At 47.2% G+C, this 19,597-nt stretch overlaps 1 protein-coding gene across 1 annotated transcript in view; it reads left to right on the top strand.

The window, feature by feature from the left end:
* Positions 1–19,597, top strand: part of plekhg7 (pleckstrin homology domain containing, family G (with RhoGef domain) member 7) — a 79,064-nt gene that overhangs the window by 25,832 nt on the left and 33,635 nt on the right. The window lies entirely within an intron of this gene.

Here is a 19,597-nt window from a genome sequence, read left to right as displayed (position 1 = left end):
GCAGAGAATTCCACAGATTCACAACTCTCTGGGTGAAGACGTTTTTCCTCATCTCAGTCCTAAATGGCACACCCCTGATTCTTAAACTGTGACCCCTCTTTCTTGACTTCCCCAACTTCGAGAATATTTGTCCTGCATCTAGCCTGTCCAATCCTTTAAGAATTTTATATGTTTCTATGATTGCCTCTCATCCTTCAAAATTCCAGTGAATATAAGCCCAGTCGACCCATTCTTTCATCATGTCAGTCCCCCCATCCCGGGAATTAACCTGGTGAACCTACGCTGCACTCCCTCAATAGCAATAATGTCCTTCCTCAAATTAGGAGACTAAAATTGCACACAATACTCCATGTGCGGCCTCACCAGGGCCCTGTACAACTGCAGTAGGACCTCCTTGCTCCTATACTCAACTTCTCTCGCAATGGGGGCCAACATGCCATTAGCTTTCTTCACTGCCTGCTGTACCTGCATGCTTACTTTCAGTGACTGATGTACAAGCACACCCACGTCTTGTTGCACCTCCCCTTTTCCTAATCCGACACATTTCAGGATAGTGTTAGTGTGCGGAGATCACTGGTCGGCGTGGACTCGGTGGGCCGAAGGGCCTGTTTCTGTGTTGTGTCTCTAAAGTAAACTTAGGTTTATTATTATCACACGTACAGGCTGTGAAAAGCTTAGATCAGTTAATACTACACATAAATACAACCAAGCTAAACTCAAGTACAATAGATAGAGCAAAGGAAAAAATACAAAGTGCAGAAATATTAATAGGCATTGTAGCAAGTCAAGTCAAGTCGAGTTTATTTGTCACATATACATACGAGATGTGCAATGAAATGAAAGTGGCAATGCTCGCGGACTTTTGTGCAAAAGACAAACAACAAAACAACCAAACAAATTATAAGTACAATCATAACACACATATTCTTTTACATAATAAATAATGGAAGGAAAAACGTTCAGTAGAGTTAGTCCCTGGTGAGATAGGCGTTTACAGTCCGAATTGCCTCTGGGAAGAAACTCCTTCTCAACCTCTCCGTTCTCACCGCATGGCAACGGAGGCGTTTGCCTGACCGTAGCAGCTGGAACAGTCCGTTGCAGGGGTGGAAGGGGTCTCCCATGATTTTATTTGCTCTGGAGTTGCACCTCCTGTTGTATAGTTCCTGCAGGGGGGTGAGTGAAGTTCCCATAGTGCGTTCGGCCGAACGCACTACTCTCTGCAGAGCCTTCTTGTCCTTGGCAGAGCAATTCCCAAACCAGATGGTAATGTTCCCAGACAAGATGCTTTCCACCGCCGCTGCGTAGAAGCACTGGAGGATCCTCGGAGACACTCTGAATTTCCTCAATTGCCTGAGGTGGTAAAGGCGCTGCCTTGCCTTACTCACGAGTGCTGAGGCGTGTGATGCCCATGTCATATCCTCGGAGATGTGGACTCCCAGATATTTAAAACAGTTCACCCTATCCACAGGATCCCCATTTATCCTCAATGGAGTGTGCGTCCTCGGATGATGTGCCCTCCTAAAGTCCATGATCAGCGTTTTTTTGATGTTCAAGAAGAGGCTGTTATCCTGGCACCAGAGTGCTAGATCAGCCACCTCCTCCCGGTAGGCCACCAGTACCATAGACTAAGTCCAACGCCTGCAATGGGGTAGAGGTGAATCGTACAATACCCTAGCTAATGGAAGGACCATTCAGAAGCCTGATACAGAGGGGAAGAAGCTGTTCGTGAGTCTGGTGGGGCAAGCTTTCCAGTTTCTGTATCTTCTGCCTGGCAGGAGTGGGTAGAAGTAGGAATGACTAAGGTTGGACAATTCCTGGATGATGTCGGCTGCTTTTCCAGGGCAGCATGTAGTGTTGATGGAGTCGATGGTGGTGAATTCTGAATCCGACCTCTCTGTCCTGGGCCTCCTCCGTGGCCAGAGTGAGCACCACCGGAAACTGGAGGAGCAGCGCCTCGTATTCAGCTTGGGCAGTCTGCACCCTAGCGGCATAAACATTGAATTCTCCAATTTCCAGTAGCCCTTGCTGTCTCCTCTCCTTCTCAGCTCTCCCTCAGCCTTTGGGGTCCTCCTCTTCCTTTTTCCTTTCTTCTTCCCCCCCCTCCCCCCCTTCCTAAACCAGGCTGTGATGCAATCTGACCGTCTGCTTTCTATGGTGCATCTGCAGAGGTTTGTCAGAGTCTCCGGAGACACGCTGAATTTCCTCAGTCTCCCGAGGAAATTGAGGTGTTGGTGAGCCTTCCTGGCTGGTGCTACAATGTGACTGGTCCACAACAGTGTTAAATGCAGCAAGGACTACTGTCTTCACCACCTGTTCAGGCACCGATGGAAACAGTTCTTCCAGAGTAATGTGTTCCTGGTACATATCATTCAGCAGTGAGAGATTGTAACCCTTTATACAAGAGGATTTGAGTACGACAGTATGGAGGTCATGCAGCAATTGCATTTGAATGCCGGTGAGACCCCATGTGGAAAATTGCGTTCCAATCTGGTCTCTCCTCCAAAGGATGGGTGCAGCACTTACTGTAGGGAATGCAGTACAAGGTCCCGCGATTGATTCCTGAGATGCAGGGATTGTCATCTGAGGTTCGATAAGACGAGTAGAGTTGCTGCCTTCCAGCGCCAGAGACCCGGTTCAATTCTGACTATGGGTGGCGTCTGTACAGAGTTTGTACGTTCTCCCTGTGACTGCGTGGGTTGTCTCCGGGTGCTCTGGTTTTCTTCCACATTCCAAAGACGTGCTGGTTTGTAGGTTAATTGGTTTTGGTAAAAATGGTAAATTGTTCCCAGTGTGTAGTATTTAGTGTGTTAGTTTAGAGATACAGCGCGGGAACAGGCCCTTTGGCTCACCGGGTCCTCGCCAGCCAGAGATCCCTGCACACTAACACTATCCTACACCCACTAGGGACAATTTTTAGATTTACTAAGCCAATTAACCTACAAACCTGTACGTCTTTGGAGTGTGGGAGGAAACCGAAGAACACGGAGAAAAACCACGCTGGTCACGGGGAGAACGTACAAACTCCGTACAGACAGCACCCGTGGTCTGGATGGAACCTGGGTCTCTGTCGCTGCATTCGCTGTAAGGCAGCAACTCTACCGCTGTGCCACTGTGACCGTACATGGGGGTTGCTGGTCGGCACCGACTCGGTGGGCCGAAGGGCCTGTTTCTGTGTTGTATTTTCTAAACTAAACTCTACTCCCCAGTGTGAGAGGAGTGAGAGGAATCCCATTATGATGTACCAAGTTCCTGTGTGGCTGGATATGCAAGGTGTATCCCATCCCTGGGCGGAGACTAAAGTTTTGTTAATTAAATTTTGAAAATGTAATTAACAACTAAAAGGTCACACAAAAAAAAAAATATATTTAATTAACAGTTAAATGTTCCATCAGTTTGAACTGAATTGATCATGTCGGCATGATAAATAACACAGGCATAGATAGGATAGATAGACAGTCGGAATGTTTTTCCAGGCAGAAATATCAGACTATGGTGCATAACGCTAAGGTGAGAGGGGCAAAGTTTAAAGATGTGCGGAACAAGGTTATTTTACAGTGTGGTGAGTGTCTGGGGTGGTGGTGGAGGCAGATAGAGGGGTTTAAGAGGCTTTTAGATCGGCACGTGGATGTGCAGGGAATGGAGGGGAGTAAGGATCACATGCAGGCAGAGGAGATTAGTTTAACTTGGCATTCTTAGCACGGACATTGTGGGCCGAAGGGCCTTCGCTGTGCTGATCCAGCCTCTATGTTCTCAATAGACAATAGGTGCAGGAGTAGGCTTGTCGGCCCTTCGAGCCAGCACCGCCATTCACCGTGATCATGGCTAATCATCCACAATCAGTACAACATTGTCAATTTCTTGGAACTTGCCTATTTCGCTCAGAGACGTCCCTGTCTGGGAATTAATGGAATTACTATGTCACCCCTGCCTGAGCGTCAGTGAGCAGTTATCCCAGTGTGACTTCTGAGAAACTTCATTAGCAGGAATCCAAGGCTGCAATCCGACATGACATGTTGGCACAGCGCCAGAGACCAGGGTTCGACCCTGACTGCGGGTGTTGTTTGTACATAGAAACATAGAAAATAGGTGCAGGAGTAGGCCATTCGGCCCTTCGAGCCTGCACCGCCATTCAATATGATCATGGCTGATCGTACGGTGTTGGTATGTCCTCCCCGTGACCTGCGTGGGTTTTCTCTGGGTGCTCTGGTTTCCTTCCACACTACAAAGACGTGCAGGTTTGTAGGTTAATTGTCGTAGATACAATTGTAAACTGTCCTTATTGTGTAGGATAGTGTTAGTGTATGGGGTGGACAGTGAGATGAAGGGCCTGTGTCCACACTGGATCTCTAAAGTCTAAAGATCACAGATCAAGAGCTGCTCACCGGCTCTCGGTGACCATCGAGGCTGTGAAGGGCCTGTCCCACTTGGCCGTCATTTGCGCCTCATTCACGCGTCATATGTAAAATAGGTCGACGCGTCGTTACGCACGACGTCACTCGCAAATAACGTGTCATCATGCCGTCTGGTGCGCGTGACGTCATTAGAATACCTTGTGGCGCGCGGCGACGCATGGTTACGCACGATGACGTAAGCATGTGTCACCACGCGATACACGTGAGACATCGGGACGCCAGCGTGCGACGCCAATGCGTCAGCGTGCATACGCGATACGTCACGCAGGTGGCGCGCAAGGATTTAGTGCAGCACGAAATCCTGGAGCGCCGCGCAATTCCGCGCGCAACTCCACACTCCACGCCTCTCCATGCGCCCGTCCCGCGCTACTCGTGCGTCACAACCCAACCACACTTTTGGAGGTGGCGTAAATGGCGTGCAAATGACGGCCAAGTGGGAGAGGCCCGTTAGTCTTTCTCCGAGCAAAGTAACACAAAGTGCTGGAGGAACTCGACGGGTCAGGCAGCATCTGTGGAGGGAATGGACAGACGAATCGCTATCTGTTCATCTGTCCATCCCCTCCCCAGTTGCTGCCTGACCAGTTAAGTTCCTCCAGCACTTTGTTCTTTTGCTTGGGATTCCAACATCTGCAGTTCCTTGTGTCTCCCAACAAAGGAAGCTGTGTAGCAGGGCTGCTGATGGTTCTGTCCTAACACTTAGAATGGAGACTACAGTGCAAGGTTGCTGGGTGAATTCGCACAGCATGGGTTATTCACTAAACTACCTCCTAATAAAACAGTGCCATCCTGCTGAGTTTCACTGTATCACTTCCCCACAGCCAACAATCGATCATTGTGGGCTCCACCTTCCCTTGATCGTCGTTGCTGGATTTGATTTGTCCTTTTGCATCCCTTTGTTCTTTGTACCTTTTCGTATCTCTCCTTTCCCTCTGCCCTGACTCTCAATCTGAAGCAGGGTCTCGACCTGAGAAGTCACCCCGTTCCTTCCCTCCAGAGATGCTGCCTGTCCCGCAGAGTTACTCCAGCATTTTATGTCTAATTTCGGTGTAAACCAGCATCTGCAGTTCCTTCCTGCAAACCAGTTATAAGGTTATATGGAATAGGAGTAGAATTAGGCCATCCGGCCCATCATCTACTCTGCCATTCAATCATGGCTGATCTATCTCTAATCCTAACCCCATTCTCCTGCCTTCTCCCCATAACTCTGACACTTGTGCTAATCAAGAAATATCAAGAAATCGACATATAGTATAGCATGACCTTTTTCCAAAGTTGAAGAAATGACTTTTGAAATCTGCTGGAACTGAATCATATTCTGGCCTGGCTCAGCAGTGGTAGAATTGTTTCCTTTAAAAATATGAGTAGTCCTGCACTTTATATGCATGTAAAAATGGCAACTGACCAAAAATATCATGTCCTGTTTTGCATCTACATGAATTTCCACCCAACTTGCCCTCGCTAATCAGGATGCCCCCCGTCTACACTAGTCCCATCTGCCTGGGTTCGGCCCATATCCTTCTAAACCTTTCCTATTTGTGTACCTGTCCAATCTTTGTTCTTGAATTTCCTGTTCCAACTGATGGGAAAGTGAAGTAACCTGATTGTTACCCGACAAACTACAGCAGATAAATGACCAAGTACAAAAAAAAGACACGAGATCCTCGAGTAACTCAGCGGGTCAGGCAACGTCTCTGGAGAAGATGGTTTAGATTTGTTTATTAATGTCACAGTGAAAATCTGTTTTGTCGCATGCTAACTAGTCAGCGGGAGACTATACATAACTACAATCAAGCCGCCCATGGTGTACAAGATACTGGATAAAAGGAATAACGTTTAATGCAGGATAAGGATCAAGATAAAGTCCAATTGAAGATACCCAGGGTACAAAGTGGCAGCATGGACAGTTGCTGCCTTTGTTACACTAGCACTATCCTACACACTAGATATCATTTACAGTCTCGAACCTGAGATGTCGCCCATCCCTGCTCTCCAGAGATGCTGCATGACCCAGCTGAGTTAAAGCCCCTGTCCCACGAAGTGAGTTTATCCAAGAGCTCTCCCGAGTTTACAAAAAAGCTGCCTGCCACTTGACAAACCAACATAAGGAAACATATGGATCAGTCGTGGCTATCCAAGATTAAAAAAAAAAAAATGCAGATGATGATGTGAAGAATGTTCAGAACGAAACTCGAAACCAGATGGCAGCCTAACTGATTCAATTTCAGAGTTTTGCACAACAAGAGTATTTTTTTTACTCTTGGACATTTTTCACACTGTTGAAAAAACTTCACGAGTTACCGCGTTTCCCGAGTAGCGTTACGAGCCGCTACGAGACATCCACGAGCTTCGACGTAGCCGCTACGTACATTCTACGTACTTACCACGAGTTTGATTTTTTTTTTTTCTTTTATCTCGGGAGAGCTCTTGGGTAAACTCACATCATGGGACAGGGACTTTACTCAAGAATTTTGTGTCTATCTTCCGTGCAGTTCCGTGCAGTTCCTTCCTATACAAGTTTACAAACCAGTTGGTATTACCTGAACCAGAACCTTCAGTTTTACTTTCCACAGCTCTGTATTTTCAGACTGCGCATTTACACAGTTTCTCCTCAACCATGGGTTACAATTTCTTAGAATTTTGATAATATTATTGGGTATTTATTTTAATCAGGGTATGAGATCTTTTGATTTATACATCAGAGATGGCCTCTCTGTAAAGTACCGAGTAAGTGATGACATTTATTTGTGCATCAGGATAATGTTTAACAAACTTTTAACTGTAAACTAATTATGCAATGGCTTTAGCATTGCGATCCCAAGTCATTGTAGATGGTGCAGCTTTTCAGTCTATGCTCACTTACACAAACACAGGTCAACCAAGAGATTACACCCTCATAACTGTCTAAGTGTGTTATGTACATGTATATTGAAGAATGTAGTTTCATAGAGTGTGGAAACAGGCCCTTTGGCCCAATTTGCCCACACTGGCCAAAATATCCCAGCTACACTAGTGCCACCTGCCTGCGTTTGGTCCATATCCCTCTAAACCTGTCCTATCCATGTACCTGTCTAACTGTTTCTTAAACGTTGGGATAGTCCCAGCCTCAACCTCCTCTGGCATCTTGTTCCGTACACCCACCACCCTTTGTATGAATGTTATCCCTCAGATTCCTCTTAGATCTTTCCCCCTTCACCTTAAACCCATGCCCTCTGGTCCTCGATTCACCAACTCTGGGCAAGAGGCGCTGTGCGTCTACCCGATCTATTCCTCTTATGATTTTATACACGATTGGGGTACCTCAACAGATCACATCTCTATCTTCAATCTAAACCTCTGGAGAGGGAAACTGAGTTGATCGTTCAGATTGATGACCTACCATCAGAGCTAGGAAAAGTTGGAAAAAACACAACTTTAAACACAAAGTGCCTGAATGACACGGCGGGTCAGGCAGCATCTGTGGAGGGAACGGACAGACGACGTTTCAGGTCGGGACCCAAAACATCACCTATACATTCCTTCCACAGATGCTGCCTGACCCACGAGTTCCTCCAGCACTTTTGTGTTTTCAGCATCTGCAGTTCCTTGGAGTATGTCTCCAAGCATACGGGTTGCTGGGATGGATGAGGGGTGGAGAGAACAAAAGAGAAAGCCCATAGATGAATGGAAATCTAAGCCTGAGGAACAGCAGGTCATATTGCCAGTCTGTTTTTCTCTCTCCTCCGATGCTGCTTGCTGCCCAACTTGCTGAGTATTTCTAGTACAGGTGGTCCTATGTATTACGGGGGTGGGGGGGGTAGGAGAACTTTGTTTAGTTTCACGATACAGCGCGGAAACAGGCCCTTCGGCCCATCAAGTCCGCACCGACCAGCGATCCCCGCACACTAACAGTATCCTACGCACACACGAGGGACAATTTACAATGATACCAAGCCAATTAACCTACAAACCTGTACCACTGTGGCGTGTGGGAGGAAACCAGAGCACCCGGAGAAAACCCACACAGGTCACGGAGAGAACGTACAAACTCCGTACAGACAGCACCCGTAGTTGGGATCGAACCCGGGTGCCTGGCGCTGTAAGGCAGCAACTCTACCGCTGCACCACTGTGCTGCCCAGCTGTGGGGTCATTGAATTGGCAAGACGTGAGGAGCGCAGGTCCACCACAGCAGAATAACCCAGGTGATCCACATAATGCCTACTGTTCCAGTTCTGTTCAGGCAGAGTAAGAGAGGAGGGAAATGGATGGAATGTGGTTAAGGACTGTAAACTTGGGTAGAAGGGTAGCCACAGTCCAAGAGGAACTGCGTTGGTTTCTCTAACATAGAGGAGACCAAAATGCAAAGACTGAATGCAGACCGGAAGAAGTGTAAGTGGATCGCTGCTTCACCCAGCAAGATTATCTCAATTAAGGGCCTGTCCCACTGTACGAGGTAATTCAAGAGTTCTCCCGAGTTTCCCCTGATTCGAACTCGTAGAATTACGGTAATGGCCGCTCGTAGGTACTCGAGGCTCTCGTGGACATTTTTCAACATGTTGAAAAATCTTCACCAGTCTTCACGAGCTTACCGCGTTTCCCGAGTACCTGCCGTTAGCGTTACGAGCCGCTAAGAGACGTCCCCGAGCTCCAACGTACCCGCTACGTACATTCTATGTGCTTACCACGAGTTTGATTTTTTTTTAAACTCGGGAGAGCTCTTGAATTACCTCGTACAGTGGGACAGGTCCTTTAGGGTTGCACGCTAGTTGCTGCATCACAGTGCCAACGACCCGGCACAGAGATCCTGCAGTCTGTATGTTGTACGTTCTCCCTGTAACAGTGTGGGTTTTCTCCAGATGCTCCGGTTTCCTCCCACACTCCAAAGCCACACAGGTTTGTAGTTTGAATGGCTTTTGGGGGAAAAAAAATTGTCCCTTATGTGTAGTATAGTGTTAGTGACCAAGGTGATCGCTGGTCGGCGCAGTCTAAGTGGGCCGAAGGAGCAGTTTCTGCACTGTATCTCTAAACTAAACCAACAAAAAAAATTGCCTACGGGTTAAGTGTTTCATCTCTTGCAGTTTGAAAGGAGACTGTAGTGAGGGGTGGTGGACAGGAAAATAAACGCAGACCAGGGATAAAGTCGTAAAGGGAATGGTCCCTGCAAAATGGTGAAGGGGGATGGATGGGACAAGTTTGTCCAGATGTGGAATTTCATTGACGTTGGTGGAAATTACAATGGATGATCCACTGAATGCAGAGGCTGATGGGATGGAAGGTAATGACATGAGGACTTCATCTGTAGCAGGGTCCAGACCCAAGACGTCACCTGTCCACGTTCTCCAGGGATGCTGCCCTGACCCGCTGAGTTATTCCAACACTTTGTGTCTCCTTTGTTAACCAGCATCTGCAGTTCCTAGTCTCTAACATATCCTTGTCAAGATAGAGAAGGGGTGAGTGTGGAGGCGTATTTGAGATGTAGCCAAAGACTATTAACTGGGGCAGAGAGGAAGCTTTGGTACAGTAAGAAGGAAGACATTTCAACGCGCGGCGCAGTGGCAGAGTTGCTGCCTCACAGCGCCAGAGACCCGGGTACGATCCTGACTATGGGTGCTGTCTACATGGAGTTTGTGCCTTCTCCCCGTGACCTGCGTGGGTTTTCTCTAAGTGCTCCGGTTTCCTCCCTCACTCCAGATGTACAAGTTTGTAGGCTAATTGACTTCGGTAAATAGAATAGAATAGAATGCAAATATCATTTCTACAGTTTTTTACATTACAACACAATCCAAGACCGACACTTAACACAGTTTACATAAACATCCATCACAGTGAGTCTCCAACATCTCCTCACTGTGATGGAAGGCAAAGTCTTTATCTCTTCCCTTTGTTCCTTCTCCCGCGGTCCAGCAGTCCAACTGCAGTGTCGAGGCGAACTGGGGCTCCGATGTTAAAGCCCCCGGCGGGCGATGGTAAGCCCTGAGGCTGTTTAAGCCACGCCGGGCGATGTTAGGCCCCGGCTCCATGTCCTTAAACCCGCGGTTCCAGCGGGAGAAGTCGCCGTTGCGGAGCTCAGAAAAGCGGTCTCCCACCAGGGACCTGCGAGCTCCCGACGTTCCCGTCCACCGGGCTTGGGGCCGGTGCCTCCGAACTCCAAAAGTCGGGTCGCAGCCGCGCGCCACCACAGCTCTTCCCGCTCCGAAGTTGGCCAGCTCCGCGATGTCCGTTAGTCCCGGCCTGAGGTCGCCGCCGGCTCCACGATGTTAGGCCCAACGACATCCGAGACCTGACAGGGAATAGTCGGGTCCCGGCACAGGGAAAAGATTTAAACGGTTTCCCCCACAGCCCCCCCACATATACACAGCTAAAAAAAATAAATAAAAACTAACTCAAGACATACATTTAACAAGACCAAAATAAAAAAAGACAGACGACTGTGGTCGAGCCGCTGCCGTTAGGCGCCACCACTAACCAAACCAAACTGTAAATGATCCCTAGTGTGTAGGATAGTGCTAGTGTAACAAAGGCAGCAACTGTCCTGCTGCCACCTTGTACCCTGGGTATCTTCAATTGGACTTTATCTTGATCCTTATCTTGCATTAAACGTTATTCCTTTTATCCAGTATCTTGTACACCATGGGCGGCTTGATTGTAGTTATGTATAGTCTCCCGCTGACTAGTTAGCATGCAACAAAACTGATACTCACTGTGACATTAATGAACAAAATCTAAACCATCTTCTCCAGAGACGTTGCCTGACCCGCCTGTTACGCGAGGATCTTGTGTCTTTTTTTCGCACTTGGCCACTTATCCGCTGTAGTTTGTCGGGTAACAACCTGGTTACTTCAAAGTTGTCCATGAGTTGGAACAGGAAATTCAAGATCTGGTTTGTGTAGGAAGGGAACTGCAGATGCTGGTTTACACCGAAGACAGACACAAAATGCTGGAGTAACTCAGCGGGACAGGCAGCATCTCTGATGAGAAGGAATAGGTGATGTTTCAGGTTGAGACCCTTCTTCAGATGGGAACGGGAACATTTGTTATGAGGTAATAAACAATAATATTGTTATTAATTAGCTCTAATAAATTGACAATATTACTACATGATGTACTCTGGTAAATTTATAAATTGGGAGAGAGGCCATGTATATTCTGGGGCGTTGGTGAAACAAAGGCTAAGGCCTTCATATGCAAACACACCTTTGCCGCTCAGTCCCCCTTGACCTACACGATCCCCCGGTTGCCAAACACTTTAAGTCCCATTCCCACTGATCTTTGTGTCCTTGGCTTCCTCCGCTGTCAGAGTGAGGCCCAATGCAAATTGGAGGAACAGCACCTCATATTTCGCTTGGGCAACTTACACCTCAGCGGTATGAACATTGACCTCTAATTGCTTTTTCTCTCTATCTCTCTCTGCACATCCCCCACCCTAGTTCTCCGACTAGCTTCCTACTGTCATCCTGTTAAGTTGCCACTGTCTGTACAACTCGTTATCACCTAGCCCACGGCCCACAATGGACCATTGTGGGCTCCACTTTCCCTTTATCATCGTTGCATTTTGCATTCTTTTGTTCTATGTTCCTTCTCTATATCTCTTGTTTTCCTTTCCCCGACTCGGTCTGAAGAAGGGCCTCGACCCGAAACATCACCTATTCCCGTTTAGTTTAGAGATACAGCGCGGAAACAAGCCCTTTAGGCTCACCGGGTCCGCGCCGACCAGCGATCCCCGCACACTAACACTATCCTACACCGACTAGGGACAATTTTTACATTTACCAAGCCAATTAACCTATAAGCATGCAAGTCTTTGGAGTGTGGGAGGAAACCGAAGAGCTCGGAGAAAACCCACGCAGGTCACGGGGAGAACGTACAAACTCCGTACAGACAGCACCCGTAGTCGGGATCGAACCCGGGTCTCCGGCGCTGCATTCGCTGTAAGGCAGCAACTCTGCCACTGCGCCACCGTGACTGCCCTGTTCTTGCTGCCTGACCCTCTGAGGTTTTTGTGTCCATCTTCGTAAACCAGGAGACGGTCTCTACGTTCCTCTGGTACCTTGGCCAGACATTTGGCACGATCAAGAAGCCACGGTTATTCATCATTGAGCTGCCACAGGAATGCGCAGGTACTTTCCCAGGGAGAGTGACAACAGGATCAGAAACTCATCCCTTACTGATTTGTTAAAGAGGAAGCCTAACCAGGGCAGCAAGTGGTCAGGGCATGGAAACTGCCTGTGGTTAATGAGTGAGCCACAGTGGAATTTCCCTTCACTGACAGTGTCGTGATCCCCTCAGGCTACATGTCCCCTCTGGTGCTGGTGAGTCACAGCTGTCAGGCTCCAGGTGAGGCACCCAGCAAATCCTATTGACAATGATAAGTAATAATTAGTAATAATCTTTCAAAACTCTTTAGATTCTGGGGCAGTTCCTGAGGATTGGCGGGTAGCAAACGTAACCCCACTTTTTAAGAAGGGAGGGAGAGAGAAAACGGGGAATTACAGACCAGTTAGTCTAACATCGGTAGTGGGGAAACTGCTAGAGTCAGTTATTAAAGATGGGATAGCAGAACATTTGGAAAGTGGTGAAATCATTGGACAAAGTCAGCATGGATTTACGAAAGGTAAATCATGTCTGACGAATCTTATAGAATTTTTCGAGGATGTAACTAGTAGCGTGGATAGGGGAGAACCAGTGGATGTGGTGTATCTGGACTTCCAGAAGGCTTTCGACAAGGTCCCACATAAGAGATTAGTATACAACTTAAAGCACACGGCATTGGGGGTTCAGTATTGATGTGGATAGAGAACTGGCTGGCAAACAGGAAGCAAAGAGTAGGAGTAAACGGGTCCTTTTCACAATGGCAGGCAGTGACTAGTGGGGTACCGCAAGGCTCAGTGCTGGGACCCCAGCTATTTACAATATATATTAATGATCTGGATGAGGGAATTGAAGGCAATATCTCCAAGTTTGCGGATGACACTAAGCTGGGGGTCAGTGTTAGCTGTGAGGAGGATGCTAGGAGACTGCAAGGTGACTTGGATAGGCTGGGTGAGTGGGCAAATGTTTGGCAGATGCAGTATAATGTGGATAAATGTGAGGTTATCCATTTTGGTGGCAAAAAACAGGAAAGCAGACTATTATCTAAATGGTGGGCGACTAGGAAAAGGGGAGATGCAGCGAGACCTGGTTGTCATGGTACACCAGTCATTGAAGGTAGGCATGCAGGTGCAGTAGGCAGTAAAGAAAGCAAATGGTATGTTAGCTTTCATAGCAAAAGGATTTGAGTATGGGAGCAGGGAGGTTCTACTGTAGTTGTACAGGGTCTTGGTGAGACCACACCTGGAGTATTGCGTACAGTTTTGGTCTCCAAATCTGGACATTATTGCCATAGAGGGAGTGCAGAGACGGTTCACCAGACTGATTCCTGGGATGTCAGGACTGTCTTATGAAGAAAGACTGGATAGACTTGGTTTATACTCTCTAGAATTTAGGAGATTGAGAGGGGATCTTATAGAAACTTACAAAATTCTTAAGGGGTTCGACAGGCTAGATACAGGAAGATTGCTCCCGATGTTGGGGAAGTCCTGGACAAGGGGTCACAGCTTAAGGATAAGGGGGAAATCCTTTAAAACCGAGATGAGAAGAACTTTTTTCACACAGAGAGTGGTGAATCTGTGGAACTCTCTGCCACAGAGGGTAGTCAAGGCCAGTTCATTGGCTATATTTAAGAGGGAGTTAGATGTGGCCCTTGTGGCTAAGGGGATCAGAGGGTATGGAGAGAAGGCAGGTACGGGATACTGAGTTGGATGATCAGCCATGATCATATTGAATGGCGGTGCAGGCTCGAAGGGCCGAATGGCCTACTCCTGCACCTAATTTCTATGTTTCTATGATCTCAGTAGTTCCCTTTCACCCCAATAACCGGCAAGGTGGCGCAGCGGTAGAGTCGCTGCATTACAGCGCTACAGACTGGGGTTCGATCCCGACCACGGGTGCTGTCTGTGCGGAGTTTGTTCGTCCTCCCTTTTTTCCGTGAGGCTTTTCTCTGAGATCTTCCGTTTCCTCCAACACTCTAAAGATGTACAGAATTGTAGGTTAATTGGCTTGGTGAAAAATGTAAATTGTCCCTCCTGTGTGCGGGGATCGCTGGTCGACGTGGACACGGTGGGGCAGAAGGGCCTGTTTCCGCTGCTCGGTCTCTGAATTAAACTAAAACCCTGAATGAAAGTGTTACATTCACGTTTAAGAAGGAACTGCAGATGCTGGAAAATCGAAGGTAGACAAAAGTGCTGGAGAGACTCAGCGGGTGAGGCAGCATCTATGGAGCGAAGGCAATAGGCAACGTTTTGGGCCGAAACCCTTCTTCAGATGCTGTTCACTGTTGATTAACTGTGACACTTCAAACACTTTAACAATGACACATTGAACAAGGCATTCAGGTTAATTTTGGATGGTGCCCCTCTAATTGCCATATACAAAGCAAGATACCACAAGAAGGTAGATGGATTATCACTTGGACCAGGACCTTTTATTACTGGGCTGGAATATGCAACAGATGCCAAGGCCACAATAGTAGGAAAACCAGAGAAACCATTCTTTCTTGAAGCTCTTCGAAGTATTGGATGTCAACCAGAAGAGGCAGTTATGATTGGTGATGATGTGAGGGATGATGTCGGTGGAGCGCAAAGTGCTGGAATATCGGGCATTTTGGTCAAAACGGGCAAATATCGGCTTGGAGACGAAGGCAAAACAAACCCTGCTCCGTACCTGGCGTGCGATGCTTTCCCACAAGCTGTTGACCACATATTATACAATATGCTGTAATAGAAACACTGTCAGTATAATACAGCGGAGTACTTCTGTGCATTTCCTATTGCTGAAGCAACAATGCTGTTTTTATGTCGATAACGTTGGATTGTCACAGCACCAGAGACCTGGGTTCAATCCTGACCGGGTGCTGTCTGTATAGTGTGGGTTTTCACCAGGTGCTCCGGTTTCCTCCCACATGTCAAAGACGTACAGGTTTGCAGGCTAATTAGTTTAGTTTAACCACAGGCAGTTTCCATGCCCTGACCACTTGCTGCCTGGTTCGTGCTTCCTCTTCACCAAGTTGGCAAGGGATGAGTTTCTAATCCTCTTGTCACTCTCCTTGGGGAAAGTACCTGCGCACTCCTGTGGCAGCTCAATGATGAGTAACTGTGGCTTGTTGGTCTGCCAAATGTCTGGCCAAGGTGCCAGAGGAACGTGGAGACCGCCTCCTGGTGTACGAAGATAGACACAAAAACTCAGAGGGTCAGGCAGCAAGAACAGGGATTGGTGATGTTTCGGGTTGAGGCCCTTCTTCAGACCGAGAGTCGGGGAAAGGGAAACGAGAGATACCTGTATAGAAGATACATCGAACGAATAAATGCAAAAAGCAACGGTACTAAAAGGAAAAGTGGAGCCCACAATGGTCCATTGTTGGCCATGGGCTAGGTGATAATGAGTTGTACAGCAGTGACTCAACAGGACGACAGTGAAACTAGTACGATGACTGGGGTGGGGGAGAGACAGAGGGGTGGCAGGGGTCACTTGAAGTGAGAGAAGTCAATGTTCATGCCGCTGGGTTGTAAGCTGCCCAAGCAAAATATGATGTGATTTTGTTCCTCCAATTTGCTAGATATAGCACGGAAACAGACCCTTCAGCCCACCGAGTCCCCGCCAACCCATGCTCCCTACACACTTACACTATATCCTACACACACTAGGGAATATTTACAATTTAACCCACAAACATGTACGTCTTTAGAATATTGATGTTGGCTTCGTTAAAATTGTAAATTGGCCCTAGTGTGGAGGATTGGGTTAGTAGGCGGGGATCGCTGGTCAGCCCGGACTCGGTGGGCCGAATGGCCTGTTCCCATTTTGTATCTCTAAAGTACTGAAGTCTTTTTTTGGTATTTGTTACACCCAAGGAACTGCAGATGTTGATTTACAAAAGAAATGACACAAAGTACTGGAGTAACTCAATGGGACAGGCAGCATCTCTGGAGAGAAGGAATGGGTGACGTTTCAGTTCAAGACCATTCTTCAGACTGATGTCAGGGGAGAGGGACATACATAGATAAGGTAGTGTATAGATAAGGAAGTGTAAGGTGTGAAAACAGGACAAAGGGGGTGGCGATCAAGGAAAATGTAGAATAGATCGTTGGACGTTGGGAGAAGGAGACAACAAAATAGAGTTAGAATGTAATTGAAGTCAGTAAGACTGGTCGGACAACTGGGAAGGGGACGGATGGAGAGAGAGGGAAAGCAAGGGGTTACTTGAAATTAGAGAAGTCAATATTCATACCGCTGGGTGTAAGCTACCCAAGCGATATATGAGGTGCTGTTCCTCCAATTTGCACCTGGCCTCACTCAGACCTTGGAGGAGGCCCAGGACAGAAAGGTCAGTGTGGGAATGGGAGGAGGAGTTAAAGTGTTTGGCAACCATTTGTAAAACAGGAGATAGACTTGGCATTCCTTTTGTACCTTGACATTCGTTAATCGGACTTTATCTTGCACTAAAGATTATTCATTTTATCCAATATCTGTACACTATGGGTGCCTTGATTCTGCTGACTGGACAGCATGCAACAAAATGGCTTTTTAACTCCATCCTCAGTCCACGTGACTATAATAAACAAAATAAAACGATGTTCTCCAGAGATGCCGTCCGACTTGCTAAATTGCTTGTGTACTTTGTGCCTGTCTGTGTTTGGTATTTCATCATTTATCTGCTGTAGTTTGTCGGGCTACTTCAAAGTTGTACACGAGTTGGAACAGGAAATTCGAGAACAGGAACAGTTGTCATGAACGTATGAAAATTGTTAGGGATAATTGACAATATTGCAACATTTTGTACTGTAGTTTATTTATAGAGCAGGAAAGAGGCCAAATATATTCTGAAGCAATGAAATGGGCCAAAGGTGGCATGAGCAAGGTGTCTGAATGTAAGAATTTCTAATTCAATCCCATTCCTTCTGCATCTCTTCTCATTACTTTGGATATAATTTCTTGCATTCAATGTTATAGTAGAGATTGCTAAGTAAACTGTCACACTGTAATGGCGACCTCCCACCAGTAGTAATGCTCTATTTCCTCAACTGATGGAAACCGTCTAAGCGAGCTTGTCAAAATGGTTCTATTATCAGTGTAGACACGTCAAACTTTAGTCCAGTGTGGGGAAATGGGTAATGGTGTCATTATTGATTTTCCCATATGACCAGGCAGTATAGTGGAGATGGATACAAAATGCTGGAATAATATCTGCTTCCATCACCATCCCTAATCGCGCGTTGCAGGCACCCAGCAATTTGTGTAGAGAAAACATGCAGACCATAGCCCCCTTTACCTTAAAGTCATGCCCTCTAGTCTTTGACATTTTCAACCTGGGAAAACTTTTCTGAATGCCTACCCTATCTCTACCTTTCATCATTTTATATACCTTTTCCAGGTCTCCCCTCATCCTCTGATGCTCCAGAGAAAACAATTCACTGTCTCCCCATAGCTAATGCCCTTTAATTCTGGTTAAATTCTATAGGCTCTCCATGGCCTTTACATGGCTTTAGGGCAGCACGGTGGCGCAGCGGTAGAGCAGTACAGTGTCGGATGGTGCTGGTGTGCGGGGAACGTCAGTCGGTGCGGACTCGGTGTGGCCCAAGGGCCTGCTTCCACGCTGTCTCTCCAAACCAAACCTTCCTTCCTGTAATGGGGAAACCAGAACTACACACAGCACCCCAAATGTGGCCTAACCAAAGTCCCATAAAGCTACATCTTGACTTTGTGACTCTTGTACTCGATGCCCCGACATCCGCCTTCTTCACCACTCTAGCTATCTGCGTTGGGCGTGGAGCCCAAGTTGAAACGCAGCCTACGATATCATCAACATGCAAGAGAAACATTAAACCTGCTGTGAGATTTTGGGAAGCAGCCAAAAACCAGAAAGTATTTTGTGAAAGTTTTCAAATTTCACACTGCCAGTGAGGAGGTGGCATTAATGTTTCCAATCAAGATGTGTACAATGCAATTCATAAAGTCTGGCAAACAATTGATGAATATGCCTCCCAAACAAACCTGCAGATGCTGGAAACCTGAAATAAAATGCTGGAAACACTCAACAGGGCAGGCAGCATCTGCGGAATGAAAAGAAAAGTTACTGTTGCGGGTCTGAAATGAGAAGGAAATGAGTCATCTCACAGAGCTGATAAAGTGTAGGAGGGTAATGGGTGGAACTAAATTTCGTCTGGTTTTAGCAGCCGCCCTGCTAGACACAATCTCTTTGTTCCACCCACCGCCCTCCCTCACGTTCTCTGCTACCTGGACTAACTTGTTTATCTTGTGTACAGTTCCTCGTTCCACATATCTTGTTTGGCCCAATGCACGGGTCCAGCATTTTCTGTTGTTTGAAACGTGTGAAGCTTTTTGAGGCTGATCTATATATCCCACTGTATATAGACACAAAATGCTGGCGTAACTCAACGGGACGGGCGGCGTCTCTGGAGAGAAGAAATGGGCGATGTTTCAGGTCGAGGAAGAAGGGTCTCGACCCGAAACGTCACCCATTCCTTATCTCCAGAGATGCTGCCCGTCCCACTGAGTTACGCCAGCATTTTGTGTTTAAAACTCACTTAGACAAGTAGATGGATGGGTTAGGCGTCATAGAGTGATACAGCGTGGAAACAGGTCATTCGGCCCAACTTACCCACCTGTACTAGTACCACCTGTCTGCATTGGCCCATATCCCTCAAAACCTATCCTATCCATGTACCTATCCAAATGTTTCCTAAACGAGTACCAGCCTCAACTATCTCCTTTGTCAGTTCATTCCATACACCCACCACCATTGTGTAAAAATGCTTCCTATTAAATCATTCATCCCCTAACATAGTCCTCAGGTTCTCGATTCCCCTACTCTGGGTAAAAGAGTATGTATCCAATCTATTCCCCTCATGATCTTGTACACCTCTATAAGAGGACTCCTCATCCTCCTGTGCTACAGAGACTAGAGTCCGAGCCTGCTCAACCTCGCCCTATAGTTCAAGACCTTGAGTCCTGGCAACCTCCTTTCTGCACCCTTAACAGCTGAAGTGGTGGGAGATTGCAACCTTCAGGTGGTCCGCCCTGTTTCGACTAATGCAATCAACCCGGCGTGTGGTCTCACCAATGTCATGTACAACTTTAACATGACCACCATGTT

This window comes from Leucoraja erinacea, chromosome 22, assembly GCF_028641065.1.
Source record: "Leucoraja erinacea ecotype New England chromosome 22, Leri_hhj_1, whole genome shotgun sequence".
In the NCBI taxonomy this organism is placed as follows: Eukaryota; Metazoa; Chordata; class Chondrichthyes; order Rajiformes; family Rajidae; genus Leucoraja; species Leucoraja erinaceus.
This window is presented reverse-complemented; position numbering and strand designations above follow the sequence as displayed.